This window comes from Delphinus delphis, chromosome 15 (assembly GCF_949987515.2).
Source record: "Delphinus delphis chromosome 15, mDelDel1.2, whole genome shotgun sequence".
Taxonomy (NCBI): Eukaryota; Metazoa; Chordata; class Mammalia; order Artiodactyla; family Delphinidae; genus Delphinus; species Delphinus delphis.
In genome coordinates this window covers 61,731,800-61,749,850 of record NC_082697.1, presented here as the reverse complement: position 1 = coordinate 61,749,850, position 18,051 = coordinate 61,731,800, and the positions used below count along the sequence as shown (strand labels likewise).

Sequence of the window (18,051 nt, the reverse complement as noted above, 5' to 3'; positions counted from 1 at the left end):
TTATGTGCAAGAACACATTTATATATGACTCACATGCCTGTATGATTATGTAAAATTTGATGTGTTCTTTTAACCTGAAGCCAAGTGTACGTGAATGATTAACATTTTGTGAAAATATGCCTTTAAAGGCATTTAGGGCAATGCTTCCCAGCCACTTGGCATTTCATTTTTGTAACAACCATTCTGCAAGGATTGTGTGGTCTTCATTAATTTTTGTTTAAATGAAAGTGGGGTAAAATTATCTTAAAAAAATAGACAATTTTGTAAAGCAGTTTTAGGTTCACAGCAAAATTGAGTGTGAAGTACAGAGTTCTCACATACCCTCTGTCCCCACACACTCACAGGCTCCCCTGTTATCAACATGACCCCCGAAAGTGGTACATTTGTTACAATCAGTGAACCTACATTGACCCATCATTATTACTCAAAGTCTGTAGTTGACCTCAGGGTTCACTCTTGGTGCTGTACAGCCTATGGGTTTGAACAAATGTATAGTGACATGTATCCACCCACCATTACAGTATCAGTAGTTTCACGGCCCTAAAAATTTTCTGTGCTCTATTCATCGCTCCTTTCTCCTCTAGCTCCTGGCAACCACTGATCTGTTTACTGTCTCCATAGTTTTGCCTTTTCCAGAATGTCATATAGTTGGACTCATACAGTGTGTGGCCTTTCATATTGTTTTCCTTCACTTAGTAATATGCTTTTGTTTCCTCCATGTCTGCTCATGGCTTGATAGCCCATTTCTTTTTAGTGCTGAGTAATATTCTGTCATCTGAATGTACCACAGTTTATCCATTCACTTACTTAGAAGAACGTCTTGGTTGCTTCCAAGTCTTGGCAATTAATGAAGAAAGCTGCTCTAAATAACTGTGTACAGGTTTTAGTACAGACATAGGTTTTCAGCTCATTTGAGTAAATCCCAAGGAGTGTGACTTGCTGGGTCATATGGTAAGAATATGTTTACTTCTGTAAGAAACTATAAAACTATTTTTATTGAGAATTTTAGGACTTTCCTGATAGAGAATCCGGAGTTACCAAGACACCGGAGCTGGAAACTGGTGATAAAGGAAAGAGCACTGCAAGTTACTGTGTGATTCGGTCTTGAGCCTGGAGAAACGTGGGGGCCATGATGAGTGAAACCAAGTGCTTCTGCACAGGAGAGTTGGAGCGGAACCGTGCTTGTAGTCGGGAAAGATGGCCCTTTATTCGCAAGGAGGCAGAGTCCTGTGCAGATCTTGAGCTGGATGACTCGAGTGCTGATGCACTTTTAAATAATTGTGAAGGACAAGCCATGCTTGGACCCAGTTTTTTTTTTTTTTGCAGTATGCGGGCCTCTCACTGCTGTGGCCTCTCCCGTTGCGGAGCACAGGCTTCGGACATGCAGGCTCAGCGGGCATGGCTCATGGGCCTAGCCACTCCGCGGCATGTGGGATCTTCCCGGACTGGGACACGAACCCGTGTCCCCTGCATCGGCAGGCAGACTCTCAACCACTGCGCCACCAGGGAAGCCCCCCAGTTTTTGATGTTATTAGAAACTGGAGGGAATCATACTTTGGAAGTTTTTGAACCTAGTAGCAAAATCAAAGCTATTTGATTAAAAAAAAAAAAAAAAAGACGCTGAGAGTGGAATTTCCCCACTGCTATCTTGTTCCATGAGTTCATGGAAACTCCCAGTACCCAGCGCCTCACAGAAGACATGCCAGGGAAACTTACTTGACAGTCACAGTAATGTTTTTTTGTTTTTTTTTGTTTTTTTTTTTTGTGGTACGCGGGCCTCTCACTGTTGTGGCCTCTCCCGTTGCGGAGCACAGGCTCCGGACGCGCAGGCTCAGCGGCCATGGCTCACGGGCCTAGCCGCTCCGCGGCATGTGGGATCTTCACAGACCAGGGCACGAACCCGTGTCCCCTGCATCAGCAAGCGGACTCTCAACCACTGCGCCACCAGGGAAGCCCCACAGTAATGTTTTTTGAAGGTAACTTTCCCCCTCTATCTTTAACCGGCTTTTTGAGCCATGAGAAATAAAATGGAGGCATCTGATTTTGAAGATTCAAACATCTGAGCTTCTGCATTGGACAGATATTTATTGAATGACTATTATGTGCACACACTGTCCCTAAGTACTTCTAGAGTATACCAGAAGGGTATGAAACACTTTCCATGTTGAGGCAAAGATTCTGACCATCTGTGCTTTGAGAAAACACAGGCTCAGAGAGGTTCACTGACAATCCTGTGGCTGCCTGGCTGGTGCTTAGCAGATCATGAGTTAAAAACCTCAAGAGTTCTCACCTACTTACCCTAGACTCCATCACAAAGGCAAGGTTGGGATCCCTGCTCTACCATTAACTAGCTGTGCTAAATTGGCTGATTATTTCACTCACTGAACCTGGTTTCTCCACAGCAAAATGGGAAAAAAAAGTTTAAGTACTTTATAGGGTTGTTATAAGGATTAGGTTCGATAATGTAGTACAATTCAGTGTCTGTTATAAAGCCTTCATTTATTGATAATTTATTATAATTATTTTCTTTTAAAAGTTACCAAATTCTTTAAAGAATCAAATGCACCCCTTTGGAATATCGTTAACGCCTCCAGAAAAGTGCCTGTTTTTACTCTGAGGCCAGCAAGTTAAGACTGATGGCCTGCTCTGGGTTATCTTTCCAGGATGGGAAGGGGATGATCAACTTCAGTTTTTCCCCCTTCCTATTCTCTGCTCCACATCAGCTCTGTACTAACGCAGAGAGGATTTCCACTCCTTTTACAGTGCAGACATTAAAAGGCACGTGGGGAAGCAGTGCATTCATCACTTTCTGAAGAACTTAACCCCTAACGTCCCAGCCAACTGAATGTTGGCTGTTTTTGACTCTCTGACTTAGGCCCATTGTTGGGTAGAGAGCTGGGCCTGCGTGTTTTCAGGGGTGAAAAGCAGACAAGATGTTGGAGGGATGAAGGGACCGAGAGGGTCTGAGATGCAGAACTCTACAGAGGAGACTGGTAGCCTGCAGGAAACAGAGGGCAGGACAGGCCCTCACCATTATGACGTCCCCCAGGCCTGGTGCAACTCTGCTTGGTTTCATGTTTGTTTTGAATAATAGCAGCTAACATGAAGCAGTGTACTATGTTCATTTTACATGGATCATCTCAAGGACTGTTTACAAACAGCTGGGAAGTGAAGAAGTGACTGATGTTCCTCCCATTTTACAGGTAGGGAAACTGAGGCACAGGGCCAAATAGCTAGAAAATGGCACTGGCAGATTCAAACTTAGTTATCTAACCTCAGAGAGGAGTCTTTAGCCTCAAGGCTAATTGTCCTGGGCATTTCCCCTTAAAGTCTCTCTTGGAAGTGAATCATGGCAACAGTGGGCTCTGGACCCAGTAAGGGCTCAGGCAAATCCCTTCACTCCTCCAGGGCCTCAGTTTTCTCACCTGCAAAATGGGGGTATTAATAAAGGCCCCCACCATCACCCGGCCTCGTGGCTGGGGGAGGGTTTGTTGGATAAGACTGGGGCGAGTGCCAAGCACAGAGCCTGGTAAGGGTCTTCCAACATCTTTAACCCTGTCTGTAAACCCTCTGGCTGGAAGCAGCTGGGACCCACGGGGGACTGGGGGCTGCCCCCTTCTGGCTCTGCCGGGAGCAGAAGGGTCCCCTTCCCACCCCGCTGGTCTCGGATGCCACCCCCTCAACCTCCGCGGGGCGCCGGGAGGCCGCTCGGCACCATATTTAGTCAGGGGGAGCGGCAGCCCCGGGCTGGTTTGCGGCGCTGGGAATTCCTGCAGGAAGGAGCCTGAGCCTGCCCTTTTTGGGTTGTCTCCCGCCCGCCCGGGTAGGGAGGACCGGCCGGGAACCTCGGAGCCGGGCCAGGCGGGGAGCGGGGCGACCGGCTGCCCGCAGGTCCCCGGCCTGGCGCGGGGCCAGCCCACCGCCGCGGCTTCCTTTTATGGCCTGTGTGCGTGCATATGACAGAGTGGAGAGAGATGGAGAGAGATGGAGAGAGCGAGAGAGGGAGGGAGATCTGGAGCCAGAGACACAGAGACCAGAGACAGAGTGAGACAGAGGGACAGAAGGAGACAGCGGTGGGCAGAGTGACGGAGACATAGAGAGAGAAAAAAGGCAGAACAAGACAGAAACGGTGATGGAGAGACACGGTGTCAGACACACAGGAGGGGGTGGGGCGGACACGGGGTAAGGGAGTGGTACTAAGAGGGAGGGAGAGAGAGAAAACTTTCAGGCAGCTTCATTTTCAAGAATTTCTTCGGGCGGGGAGGAGCAGGTGAAGAGAACTTTCAAGAGTGCCTGGCACCCACATTCTGTTTGGATCCTGACATGCACCTTGCAAATTACGTAATTATACACAAACACACACACACACACACACACACACACACACACTTTTCAGCTTCGGACACTGAGGCTCAGAGAAGGGAAATGACTTGCCTGAGGTCACACAGCCAGCGAATGGCACACCAGGACCTGAAGTCACAACAATTGGGCCTCTTTTTTTTTTTTTGCTTGTGGGTGGAGGTGGGGATGCCAAGTTGGGAAAAGTAAAAACTTCCCCTTTCTGCACAATTCCCAGCAGAGTTGGGGGGTCTTGCCTTGTACTTTGCAAAGTTCAAAAAATCCCCTTTCCCCACCCTTCACGCAGCACGGCCAGGCCCTTTCCAGGTAGTGGGGGACGAAGAAAAATGGCGAGCGGGGAGAGGAGGTGTCAACTCGGGCCCCCCACAGTTCCCGCCACGCGGAGGAAGCGGTTAAAGCCCGTGAGGCTAGAGCTGACTCAAGGGAGAAATTCTCAAGCATCCCCTATAGACGCCGGCCGCTCAACCCCTTTCTTTAGGGACCCGGAGTCTCGGTGACTGTCCCAGAACCCGGGTCAGACACTGGCCCCGAACGCTTCTGCCCACTGCGCCTTTCCCGGGAGCCCTGCGGCCCCCCGCTCCCCCCTGCGCCGCCGCCTGGGTGCGCCCCTCTACGGGCGCCGCGACAGGTGCGCGCGAGACCTGGACCAAAGCCGCGCTTTTCGGACCCTGCAGGTGGCGCTGCGGAGGGAGCAGCGCGAGACTCACACCCACTCCGCCCCCTCCACCGCCTCCCCTTTCCCTCCCGCGGGCAGCTCCGTGTCTATAAAGAGAGGCGTCCCAGGCGAGCGAGAAGGTTTGGACGCCCCTGCCTGGGAGGTGTGCCAGATAGGAGCTCTCCATCCAGTTTCTTCTCCGCTCTCCCCCAAGTTGGAGATCTGTAAGTATGTGGTCCTGGTGGGGGAAGGGAAATTGAGTAGAGGGTTTAAGGATCCTAGAAGACATCCTACAGGGGCTGGGGAGCAGTGAGGAGCATCTGTTGACCTCTTCTTAAGGACTATGGGGCTGGGGGTTCACAATTTTCATTTCTCTCTGCCCCATCATCCTAGATTTCCCCCAAACCAGCATCTCCCAAGGTAACCAATGATAAGTACCACCTTGGGGGTACTTATTAAAAATAATGCCCGGGCCCAGCTTCGGTTACACTAGAATCTTCAGAAAAACTGTTCCCTATATATATATGAGTCCCAGATGATTCTTGTTATGAGGCAAATCTGAGAGATGTGCTCCCTTAGAAATCACAGAGGTCTGGCTTGAACAGCCAGGCTTCTTTTATTCTGGCCACAAAAAGGGTGCAGCTGAGCTTCACTGAAAAGTTACTTCCTATCACATAGGCAGGCAAAGTATGGCTTCCAGTGGAGCTTGCTTAGTTCTGTTAATTATATCAGTTAAAAACACATGGGCAGAAAGGGGAGTGTTTTTTCCTCACTCTAGAGGATGCCTGCTGATAACCCTTGGGTGATAAGCTGGTTATGATCCAGTTTATTTATTACAGCTTGATTTTCTTCCAGACACCCCCCCCCCCAGATTTTTAAAAATCTCATCCAGGTTGACCACAAGGGCCTCAAATACTCAGAAGGGTGCCAGAGTCCACATTTTCTTACAAAGTCTGCAGGTGCATTAGCAAAGATTGGGCTGGGATTTCCTGCAGAGCATCCAGTACACATGTTACTCTCATGTCCTACTAAGTGGGCAAAGTGAGAGAAAGTGGCTACTGCCTGTTGTATGTTCTCTCTCTGCACTGAGAGCTGGTGGGGATTTGGCTGCTTGAGGAAAGGCACCATTCAAAGCCATACTTATCAAGAAGTAAAAGTAAATATTTAGAAACCCCAAGAAAGGGAGCATTTACTACAGTATTAAGAATAGATAGATTAAATTGCAAAGTGGCCATTTTATACAGAGAAGGAGCTTAAAGAAGCAGAACTGAAAGTCGTTAGATAGCAGTGTGTGAAATAGGATATTGAAGATCCATGGAAGGAAATGCAGTCTTTCCTTGGTGCTTTCGCATTGAGATAAACTACCATTGACAGAGCACTTACGTGCCATGCACTGTAGCACCGTTTGACTTAATTGATCTCATTTAATCATTGCAACAACCTTTTAAGGGAGTCATCATGATGCCTGTTTAGTATACAAGGTAGCTGAGGCTCAGAGAGGTTAAGTAATTTGCCCAGTGTCTCACAGCTAACAAGTGGTGGATCCCATTCCTGTGTCTGTCTGATGCTAATTCTATACCCCTGACCCCGCCATCTTTTTTCTTTACCATGAACAAAAACTCTGTTGGAATCAGGTTTCTGATGGGACCAGATGTGTCCAGTAAGGCAAGTGCTTATCATCTCTTTGAAGAAAACATAAACTGACTTTTTGCAAATTTAAAATAAAATGCACTGTTTGTCCCCTGTGGCGGGGTCATCTAGTTGGCCCGATGACTAGATTAGGTGGGCTGCCATCCCAAGAGTCCAAAACGTGAACTAGCCGGGCCTTCCTCGAGAAGCTTCTAGGGCTCGTAAACACTGTGTATCTTATTATCATGTCTGAATTAGACGTGTTATTCCGTACAAGGTATTTGTTATGGATTTGTTATCCTTACTTTTCTGTGTGAGGGCTGAGATTGAGGCAAACATGCCCATTTATGGTAGCGTTTTCCATGAGGCCATCCTCGGGCCCCCTCACAAATTAGCCTTGTATTGCAGCTTTGTTGGTCATGCCTCTGGAGATTTCTTTGCCCTTGTCCTTCCCCTTTGGGAACAAGTGGGGGAGTCCAGAGGAGAAAACATTTGGGAGGAAAGGGGGATTACCTTTCCCTACTCTCTCTTATTTGGAAGTTTTATTTTTGGGGTGGGAAAGTTGTCTTCTCCTTTCCTCGGTGTATTGAATCCAAACAGGTGGATTTTATGCTGTTAGGCACAACCATGTACTTCTAAAATTGGGTACACATTAGATTTTTCTGGAAAACCACATCCAATTTTAAGTCCACTGGAATCCGAGAACATCACAAGCAAATTTAGAAATCATGCAGGTTGACCTTCCCAAACCTCAGTTTTCCCATCTATAAAATGGGGCTCGTGAGAATAGCTAATGTTAGTTGATCACTTTTGCTGGACAACACACTGAATCCTTTACAGGCATCATGTTTCTAAGTCTTTACAACAGCCCTTTGGAATGGATGCTATTATTATTGGCCCTGTTTTACAAATGTGGAGTCTGAATAACTTGCTCAAGATAGCTCGACTAGCCAATGAGGAAGACAAGATTCTATAGACCTAGCTCTTTCTAACTGCAGAGCCTAAGGGATTGCCCTTTTGGGAGGATTCAAGGGGATCATGCATATGAAGGATTTAGCAGTGTCTGGCCCCTGGTGAACTTCTGTGGATGGTTATTTATAACATACATGACCAGAGACCTTAAGGATCTTGCTCAGTGTAACCCATCTGGTACTTGGCAGAACCAGGAACCCTATGGTATAGTCTTTCCGTAAAAGAGAAACTTGCCCTTAATTTTCTTTTTGTGTAATGTCTTTTCATAAACTCAGTTCCTATTCTTCTTCCACTCGAACATAGACCCACTTCCTCACCTGTGTCAGGAACATGACTGATACGAGGTTTATTGGCCCTTTTTTAATTCATTTAGGGTCTCGAGGGCATCCTTTAAGAGCTCACCTGTGAGTGGGAGGAGCCTGTCTGGCTTCCACGGTGACTCTTTTGCTACCAGGGGTCTCTTCCCTCTACCCCTGACCTTTAAACACAGTTAACTATGGCCACACCATGGGGGAAAGGCTGAGTTTGGAAAAGGCCAAGTCGGAATTTGAAGGAAATTTTTGTTTTGTTCTGTTTTGAATAGTTGCCTTTGAAGAAACTTTTGTAAGGGATCAGATGATGGAGGAAGAAGCTAGCGCTGCCCGTTGTTCCTGCAGGGGGAAGTTGGGTGTCTCTGAGTTGCATCAGTGATTTGGGGGTTAAGGAGGAACAGCCCTCATCCAAGTCCCTGAGAAAGGACCATAGTGCTCGCCTCCTGCTCACCCATGCAGGCTTGAACTTCCTTCCCTCTGCTGGTGAAGCATGCAGCAAACGATACAGAATCACAGAAGGGGCCAGTGTCTGAGACCCCTGTGGGTCATTATAGCCATTCCCTGGTCTCCAGGTAGAATTCCTGACCCTCTTTCTCCTTCCCCACCTCTCCGCTCTTCCCCATCTTTGGATATTGATATAAACATGGTTAATGTATTCTTGCACATCTTTCCAAAACTTTTCTATGTCAAATCTTCCTCTTTTGCACGAATATTGGCATTGTAAATTAGGTGTTTTTTTTCACTTGATTACATATCTTCATCTTTCTATATCAGCACATTGTGATGTTTCTTTTTATCATCTGCATAATATTCTATTATGTGGAAGGATAGCATCTTACTGAAACAACCTCTTATTGAAACATACCAGCTTCACTCCACCATATAAACAGGACTTCAGGGACAATCTTTGTGTATCTATTTATGTCTAATTACATGAGTTATCTGTAGGATAAATTCCCAGCAATGTGATTTGCTAAGTTACAGAGCATGCACATTGAAAATAGATAGATATTGCTAAACAGTCCTCTAAAGACATTGTAAATTTAAACTTCAAATGGGCATATAGGAGACTACATTTCTTTTAAGTTGTGGTAAGCCAGAGTTGCAAGACACAAGACACAGTAGGGCTTTTAGGGCCAGAAATGGCTAGTTCTCTCTAATCCTCAAAGCATCCTCCGTGAGAGCCACCAGACCTCTTGTTAACCAAGTTCTCTTGGGGAGGTAAAAATAATTTAGCTTTACTGATTATAAGAACTTCCTTCTGGAGGTACTTTAAAAACAGTATTCTAATGAGCTAGGCAGATATCAGAAGCGGGTGCAGCTGGTGGGGGAGTGGCACGGGGACCAGTCCATGCAAGGAAGTTCAAGCAAGGAAGAGACTTTTTGCTAAGAGTAGATCAGGTGTCAGATCTGGGTTCAGATCTTGGCTCCAACTTTTACAAGCAAAAGACTTTACTTTCACTTACCTTCCAGGACCTCCATAGCCTTATAGGAATAATAAATAATGCCCACCTTGCTGGACGCTTAGGAGACATAGCAAGATGGTGTATATAATAGATTGCCTGGCCCGATATCCCATGAATAGAAAGAGCACAGTGATAATTGTGCCTATTATTAATGACAGATTTAGAGCCCCGATTACTCGTGGGGACAGTTTGGGGCTTGGAGATCCGGTGCATCTGGGGGGCCCACCCCCTCCCTGCTTCCCTCTCCACTTTGGCTCCTCCCACACCTGGGCCAGACCTTGAAATAGTTGCTCCTCTGCAGAGGTCCCGCCAGCTGGTGGTTCGTGTTCTAGATCAAGCCCAGAGGGTTTTCATTTTGCCTGCATGGCATTCAAAATGTGCAGTGATTTAACTTTAGGGGTGGGTATTTCATTCCTAAATGCAGACTTCGGGGTCTGTTGGAAATCTGGCAATGCAGGGCCCACATTCTCACTCACCCCAACGGGAGTTGAGAAGCTGCCACGCTCTTTGGGCAGGACCAGAGGGCTCTGTCCAGCCACCTCCAGCCTGGGTCACCTTGCATTGCTCACCTGACCCCAGGGACATTTGGGTTGGTGTCTCTGGTCTAAAATCTTGGCAGTAAAATACTGAGGGAAGCTGTTAACTAGGCCTGATGATGTGCAAATCCTGTTACTGTTTGGGCTCTGGGGTATTTTATTCATTTTCCTTTAATACAGAAGCAGAAGGGGCAAGATCTTTTACCCCTGAGTTCCCCTGGGGAAAATAAAACCGACGCTAAAACAAGCTAAAATAGTTAAACATTCTCAGTTGGTTCAACTTCAACACTTTGATCTGGAATCACAGTTATCATAAAATGTTACAGCTAGGGGCTTCCCTGGTGGCGCAGTGGTTGAGAGTCCGCCTGCCGATGCAGGGGACACGGGTTCGTGCCCCGGTCCAGGAAGATCCCACGTGCCGCGGAGCGGCTGGGCCTATGAGCCACGGCCGCAGAGCCTGTGCGTCCGGAGCCTGTGCTCCGCGACGGGAGAGGCCACAACAGTGAGAGGCCCGCGTACCACACACACACACACACACACACAAATGTTACAGCTAGCCAGCCCTCCACATTTCTGTCCCCAAATGAAAAGCACAAGGCCCAGAGAGGGAGAGTAACTTGCCCAGATTCACCCAGCAGGTTCGGCGCAGAACGGGGACTTGTAACCCTGTGGTCTTACAGAGGCTAACGAACAGCTTGTCTGCGCTCAAGGAACGAAGCTGGGTGTTGTTGGTGAGGAATACAGGACTGTGTATGGAGCCGACGCACTCGGCAGTGTCAGGCGTTGCTAAGGCCATTGATCATGAACTGTAGGTAGTATCCGTCAGTCCTGTATAATGATCCTGAAGGTGTCCTTTCAGCTCTCAGAGCTGATGCAGGACATTGGACGGGGGGTGGTGGGGGAGGAAGGCTTGAGAGGAAGAAACCAGGTCGGTGGGGAGTCTCCTTGAGGTTCGGCTGTCTGGGTGTCTGTCTCTTTTCTGCTCTCATGTGCCCACACTCCACCCATGTGACCTTCTACACTTGGCATTCCAGGTTGGTTGGGACAATTTTTTCCCCCAGGGGACATGTGGCAATATCTGGAGACATTTTTGCTTGTCATGACTGGGGTGGGGAGGGTGTGCTACTAGCATCTATTGGGTAGAGACCAGAGATGCTACTAATGGCCTTAAACTACACACGACAGTCCCCCTCCCCCCCCCACTCTCGGCCTGCCCACCACTCCCCCTCTGCTACATGGCTTCTGCCCACCATTCATCCCACCAACAAAGAATTATCCAGCCCCAAATGTCAACAGCCCCAAATGTCAGCGTGCCGAAGTTGAGAGAAGCCCTGCTCTAGCAGCAGGGAGGTGCAGACCAAGTTTTCCTTCCATTCAGTGCATGGAGAATTGTGCTCTCTGATCACTGCTGCCGTCTTGCAAACTGCTTTGCGTTCCCCCCTGTGCCTCACCTAATGTCTGACCTGACACTTTTTGCCTGATTGTCCACTACCCCAAATTTTAAAAACTCAAGGCTCTGGGTGCACGCTGAGGCAAGTCCTTGCGGCAATAAAACCAAGTTATCTGGAGACTTCAAGGTGCCGCAGACCGATGCGGGGTGTGTCCCGTGTGTGTCTGTATTTCTTTCAGTCCTCAAGTTCTCTCCCTATTTCAAAGAAGGTAGACAAAGCAGAAAAGATCACTTTGAAAGTATATCTTTATTCAGATTCCACCATAACTAGCTGTGCCATGATGGGCAAGTTACTTAACCTCTCTGTGCCTCAGTTTCCTCATCTGTAAACCAGAGGTAATGGTGCTTCTCGTAGCCTTTTCGAGGGGATTAAATGAGTTAATAGCTGGCATTCAATAAGATAGAGCAGCAGCTATGATTACTAATATTAATAATATTAATTTGCTAGGCTCACCACATTTTCTCAAGGACAAATCTATGGGATTTAATCAGTGTTTGGTGGGAAAAGAGGTCTGTGGCTAAATGTTTTTGAGAGCCATGGGCTCAAAGGAGTGAAATAGCTTTCAGATGTCAAGACCTCGGATATCCCGATGGGAGTTCTCCCTCTTAATGATGGGGTAGGTAGATGTGTAGCGCTTTTCAAATGGATTTGACCACAGAATCGATTTCTTTCTCTTTTTTTTGGCCGTGCCTCAAGGCATGTGGGATCTTAGTTCCCTGACCAGGGATCAAACCCACGTCCCCTGCATTGGAAGCACAGAGTCTTAACCACTGGACCACCAGGGAAGTCCCCAGAATTGATTTCTGAAGAGTGTCTCAACCTCTCTGAATCCTGCCCCACCCCACCCCAAATATTTTGAGGGATTAGGGTTCCAAGGAACACACTCTGAGAAATGCCATTCTAGGGTGAAGCCAAGCTCCTCTTCCCTTTTCCTTCTTTCTTTTGACCAAAACAGATTTCACACATCGTGACTGTCAGGCTTCAAAGACATGAGAAGCAACCCAGCCTCTCTCCTTTTTCTGGACAGAGACTGAATCTTTGTGCTTGATCTTCTTTGCATTTTTGAGTCCTAGATTAGGCAGGGTTCGTGGCAGTGAGGATTCCTCTGTCCTTTTATTTTTCTGTTGTAGTTTTTGCTTTTTTTTCTGATTTGTAAGGCAACTCAGCAACATCGTAATTAGAAAGAGCCCACTTAGCTGTCATGCTGCCCTAAACAAATAAAACATGTCTCCCCACCCTCCTGAGTATACTCGGCTACCATTCAAAAACTTTTCGTTGATTGTACTTATACTACAGAACTGCACAATTAAGTGCTTAAGGTGGTGAATTTTATTATGTGTATTTTACCGTAATTAAAGATAAAAAGAAAAAAAATTTTTTTTCATTGAAGTGTACTTTATATCAGAACAGTACACCTCCCTGTGGGTATGCAGCCCGGTGAATTTCCACAAAGTGGGCACACCCATGTAACTGGCACTCAGATCAAGAAACAGAACATCAACCCCACACACCCCCATCACGTCCTACACTTCCAGTTACAACATCTGACATCTACCACCTTAGGTTAGATTTGCCTGGTTTTGAACCTCATATACAGGCACACCTCATGTTATTGCCCTTCACAGATACTGTGTTTTTTTTTTTTTTTTTTTTTTTTACAAATTAAAGGCTTATGGCAAATCTGTGTCGAGCAAGTCTATCAGTGCCATTTTTCCAACAGCATTTGCTCACTTTGTGTCTCTGTGACACATTTTGGTAATTCTTGCTATATTTAAGGCTTTTTCATTACAATATTTGTTATGGTGACCTGTGATCAGTGGTTTTGTTGTTGCTACTATGACTCGCTGAAGGCTCAGATGATGGTTAGCATTTTTTCGCAATCAAGTATTTTTAATTAAGGTGCGTATGTTGATATAATTAGACAGTCGACATAATGCTGTTGTACACTTAATAGATGACAGCATAGTGTAAACATAACCTTTATAAGCACTGGGAAACCAAGATATCCATGTGACTTGCTTTATTGTGATATTTGCTTTATTGAGATGGTCTGGAACTGAGCTCGCAGCATCTTCACGTCCTGCCTGCAAACAGAATCACACAGTATGTCCTTCTTGGGTTTGCCTTCTTTCACACAAGTGTTTGTGAGGTTTGTTCTCATCGCGGTGTGGAGTTATAGTTCACTTTATCTGATTTGGGTCCCATTTTGAATGTTTATTATGTGCCGGTCACTGTGCTAGGTGCCTTAAAGGGTCGGTTCATTGATTGCAAATACTCCACTGAGCTTCTGACAAGCCCATCAAGCTTGTGTAGGAGACAGAAGAGCACAGGCTTCGAATCAGACCTGGGTTCGGATCCCAGCTCTGTCACTTTTTTTTTTTTTTTTGCGGTACGCGGGGCTCTCACTGTTGTGGCCTCTCCCGTTGCGGAGCACAGGCTCGGGACGCGCAGGCTCAGCGGCCATGGCTCACGGGCCCCGCTGCTCCGCGGCATGTGGGATCTTCCCGGACCGGGGCACGAACCCGTGTCCCCTGCGTCGGCAGGCGGACTCTCCACCACTGCGCCACCAGGGAAGCCCAGCTCTGCCACTTTTTAGCTGTGTGACCTCAGGCAGATTCCTTCACCTCTTTGAGCCCCAGTTTCCATGTCTGTAAGGTGGAGCTGACCGTCAAACGGAACTCCTAAGGCTGTGGTGGTGTCGCTCGATGATCCTGCATGTGAAGGATTTAGCCCAGGGCCTGTGAGGAGGCCAGGGGTGTTAAGTATCACTGTTCGGTGTTCAAAAAACTCTGTCCTGGGTATGACATACAGCCAAGTGGGAGGTGGTGTGATATTGGCATTGCTTACATGTAGAAGATAGTTTTATAAATTTTGCGTAGTAATATCTTTCCTTTTAAGGAAAATGTCAGTCATGAAATAGTAGACAGAAGAGTTTAACCCTCCTGCAGGTACTCCATCATGAGGCTCCAGCAATTACACTGGGCCGATCCTGGCTCCACCCAAATTTCCTCCCTGCCCTGATTATTTTGAGGTAAACCCCAGGTTTATCATTTCATCTATAAATACTATATGATTTTCTTTTTTTTTTAATTTATTTATGGCTGCGTTGGGTCTTCGTTGCTGCCCACGGGCTTTCTCTAGTTGCAGCGAGCGGGGGCTACTCTTCGTTGTGATGCGTGGGCTTCTCATTGTGGTGGCTTCTCTTGTTGCAGAGCATGGGCTCTAGGCACGCGGGCTTCAGTAGTTGTGGCACACAGGCTCAGTAGTTGTGGCTCGCAGGCTCTAGAGCTCAGGCTCAGTAGTTGTGGCCCACGGGCTTAGTTGCTCCACGGCATGTGGGACCTTCCCAGGCCAGGGCTCAAACCCGTGTCCCCTGCATTGGCAGGTGGATTCTTAACCACTGGGCCACCAGGGAAGTCCCTTCACGATCTTCTAAAAGGAAATACTTCTCTAAAAGGAAAGGACTCTCTAAATAGGTGAAATCACAGTACCATTTTCACACCAAAGAATTTAACCAATTCCCTAGGATAAAACATATTGAGTCAGTGTTCAAATTTCCCTGATTAGCTCATCCATTTTTCTTTTCGGAGGGGTTGTCAAGTAAACTTTTATTTTTCTGACAATTACATTCAGTTGCTCAAAGATTTTCATTTAAAGGGTGGCTTTTTTTAAAAAAATTATTTAATTATTTACTTATTTGGCTGCGTTGGGTCTTCCTTGTGGTGCGCAGGCTTTTCTCTAGTTGCAGCGAGCAGGGGCTACTCTTTGTTGTGGTGCGCGGGCTTCTCAATGCGGTGGCTTCTCGGAGCATGGGCTCTAGGCATGCAGGCTCAGTAGTTGTGGCTCACGGACTCTAGAGCGCAGGCTCAGTAGTTGTGGCGCACAGGCTTAGTTGCTCCACTGCATGTGGGATCTTCCCGGACCAGGGCTCGAACCCGTGTCCCCTGCATTGGCAGGCGGATTCTTAACCACTGCGCCACCAGGAAAGTCCCTAAAGCGTGGCTTTTTAAGACAGCAAAATGTACCTTTATTTCTGATTTGCTCCGTGTGTGGATGTGCATGTTGACAGGATAGGGGAGTTCTTTCTCTGCCTCTACCAGTGTTTGTCTTTTATTGTACTTGTTAGACTTTTTCATTACGAAAATTTTCAAACATATGCAAAAGTGGAGAGAACAGTATGACGTACCCCTTGGTTCCTGTCACTCACCTTCCATATGAGGCCAATCATTTCACCCCCACCCTCCTCCCATTTCTTTTGTGGGTCCCAAAGTCCTTTCTAATCTATAGGTTACCCTTTTTAAAAATAATTTACCTGTTAAAGAAACTGAGTCATTTGTCCTATGCTTTCCCACCTTGTGGGCTTTGTCACATGCCCGTGACCTTGTTTGGCATGTTCCCTGTGCCCCGCATTTCCCTTAAATAGGTGTTAGATCCAGAGGCTTTGTTGGCTTCGGTCCCCCACCCCACCCCATTTTCCTTTTTGTAAGAATATTTCATTGGTGGTGGTGGCACTTCCTAGAGCAACCCCTCTGGAGGCAGGTAACCTCTGATCGACTTTGTTTTTGCAATGTTAAGGTTAATGAGTAGGTATAGGTGGTGCCAGCCTGATCCATCCATTATAAAGTTTGCCATCTGCTTTTCATCTAATACAGTGGGTCTGAAAGTGTGGACCCCAGGCCAGCATCCTCAGCATCACCTGGGAACCGGTTAGAAATGCAGGTCTTGGGCTCATCCCAGACCTACTGACTCGGAAGCTCTGGGGTGGGCCCAGCCATCTGTGATTCCACAACTGCCCAGGTGAAGCTGATGCACAAGAAAGTTTGAGAATCAATGGTCTGATGTTTTAGCAACATTGTGCCTTTGTGCCTCATGGCGGTCAGTGGCCTCCCCAGCCTCTGGCAACCAGTGATCTGCTTTCTGTCACCATAGTTTTGCCTTTTCTAGACTTAACACATTAGTGGAATAATAGAGCATGTAGACTGGGTCTTGCTTCTTTCACCGAGCTTGCTTTTGAGATTCGTCTATTTTATGTGTAGTTTGTTCCTTTTTATTGCTGAGTATTCCATTTATTCATATTGTTTTTAACCTAAAAAGATATCGGAAATATCTTTGCATGGTCCAAAGTCATCTATTGTGTTATTCCGTTTATATGCAATGCCCCGAAAAGGCAAATCTATAGAGACAGATAATAGATTAGTGGTTGCCGAGGGTGGTGGGTAGGAACAGAGAGTGACTACAGACCAGCATGAGGAAACCCTTTTGAGATGATGGGAATGGTCCAAAATTTAGCATCATGATAAATGCACAGCTCTGTAAATTTACTAAAAATCATTGAATTGTGCATTTACAATGAGAGGATTTTAAAGCATGTAAATGACAAATAAATATGTTAAGATGAAAGGGAAAAATCTTTTTGTTAACAGTGAGGCCCCTCACTGTTGTGGCCTCTCCCGTTGTGGAGCACAGTCTCCGAACGTGCAGGCTCAGCGGCCATGGCTCACTGGCCCAGCCGCTCCACGGCACGTGGGATCTTCCGGGACCGGGGCACAAACCTGTGTCCCCTCCATCAGCAGGCGGACTCTCAACCACTGCGCCACCAGGGAAGCCCAATTTATAGTCTTTTGATGTTCAAAAATTGTGTGCAAATCTGTAACCAACATTAACTCTATGAATTATCACTTTTATTATTTCTTCTTTTTTTAACATTCTTTTTTTAAATATTCTTTTCCACTATGGTTTATCACAGGATATTGAATATAGTTCCCTGTGCTACACATTAGGACCTTGTTGTTTATCCATTCTACATGTAATAATTTGCATCTACCAACCCCAAGCTCCTAGTCCATCCCTCTCCCTCCCCCTCTCCCCCGTGGCAACCACAAGTCTGATCGCTATGTCTGTGAGTCTGTTTCTGTTTTGTAGATAGGTTCATTTGTCCATATTTTAGATTCCACATGTAAGTGATATCATATGGTATTTGTCTTTCTCTTTCTGACTTACTTCACTTAGTATGATAATCTCTAGCTGCATCCATGTTGCTGAAAATGGCATTATTTCGTTCTTTTTTATGGCCAAGTAGTATTCCGTTGTATATATGTACCACATCTTCTTTACCCATTCATCTGTCAATGGACATTTAGGTTGTTTCCATGTTTTGGCTATTGTGAACAGTGCTGCTATGAACATAGGGGTGCATGTATCTTTCTGAATTATAGTTTTGTCTAGGTATATTCCCAGGAGTGGGATTACTGGATCATATGGTAATTCTGTTTTTAGTTTTCTGAGGAACCTCCATACTGTTTTCTATAGTGGCTGTACCAACTTCCATTCCCACCAACAGTGTAGGAGGGTTCAAAAGGGAAAAATCTTTGCGTGGCATAAATAAGTCTACATCTTGAATTTTGGGTGGAATTATAGGATTCTGTTGCCTGGATGCTCTGTAATTTAACAAGGCACTCACTGAAGGCCGTTTGGATTGCTTGCAGGTTTTGCTGTTCCAAATAGCACTGCAATGTACATTTTTATACATCTGTTAGCACTTCTCAGTTTCCTTAAACTAAATTGCTAGAAATCGAATTGCAGGTCAGGGGGTGTGCATGAATTTTAGGAACTTTCCATCTGTAAGCATGATGTATGCAGAGGCCCGGACCCTACACTCTTGACAACACTGGA

General features: G+C 46.4%; 1 protein-coding gene across 4 annotated transcripts in view; it reads left to right on the top strand.

Annotated features, from left to right (window-relative positions):
* The first annotated feature begins 5,161 nt into the window (after positions 1-5,161).
* The window catches only part of MYH11 (myosin heavy chain 11), a 121,530-nt gene continuing 108,640 nt past the window's right edge, over positions 5,162-18,051 (top strand). For all 4 annotated transcript variants that reach the window (XM_060031798.1, XM_060031797.1, XM_060031800.1 and 1 more), the window contains exon 1: positions 5,162-5,238. The gene's annotated coding sequence lies outside the window, so the exon portion shown is untranslated. The remainder of the gene's footprint in view (positions 5,239-18,051) is intronic.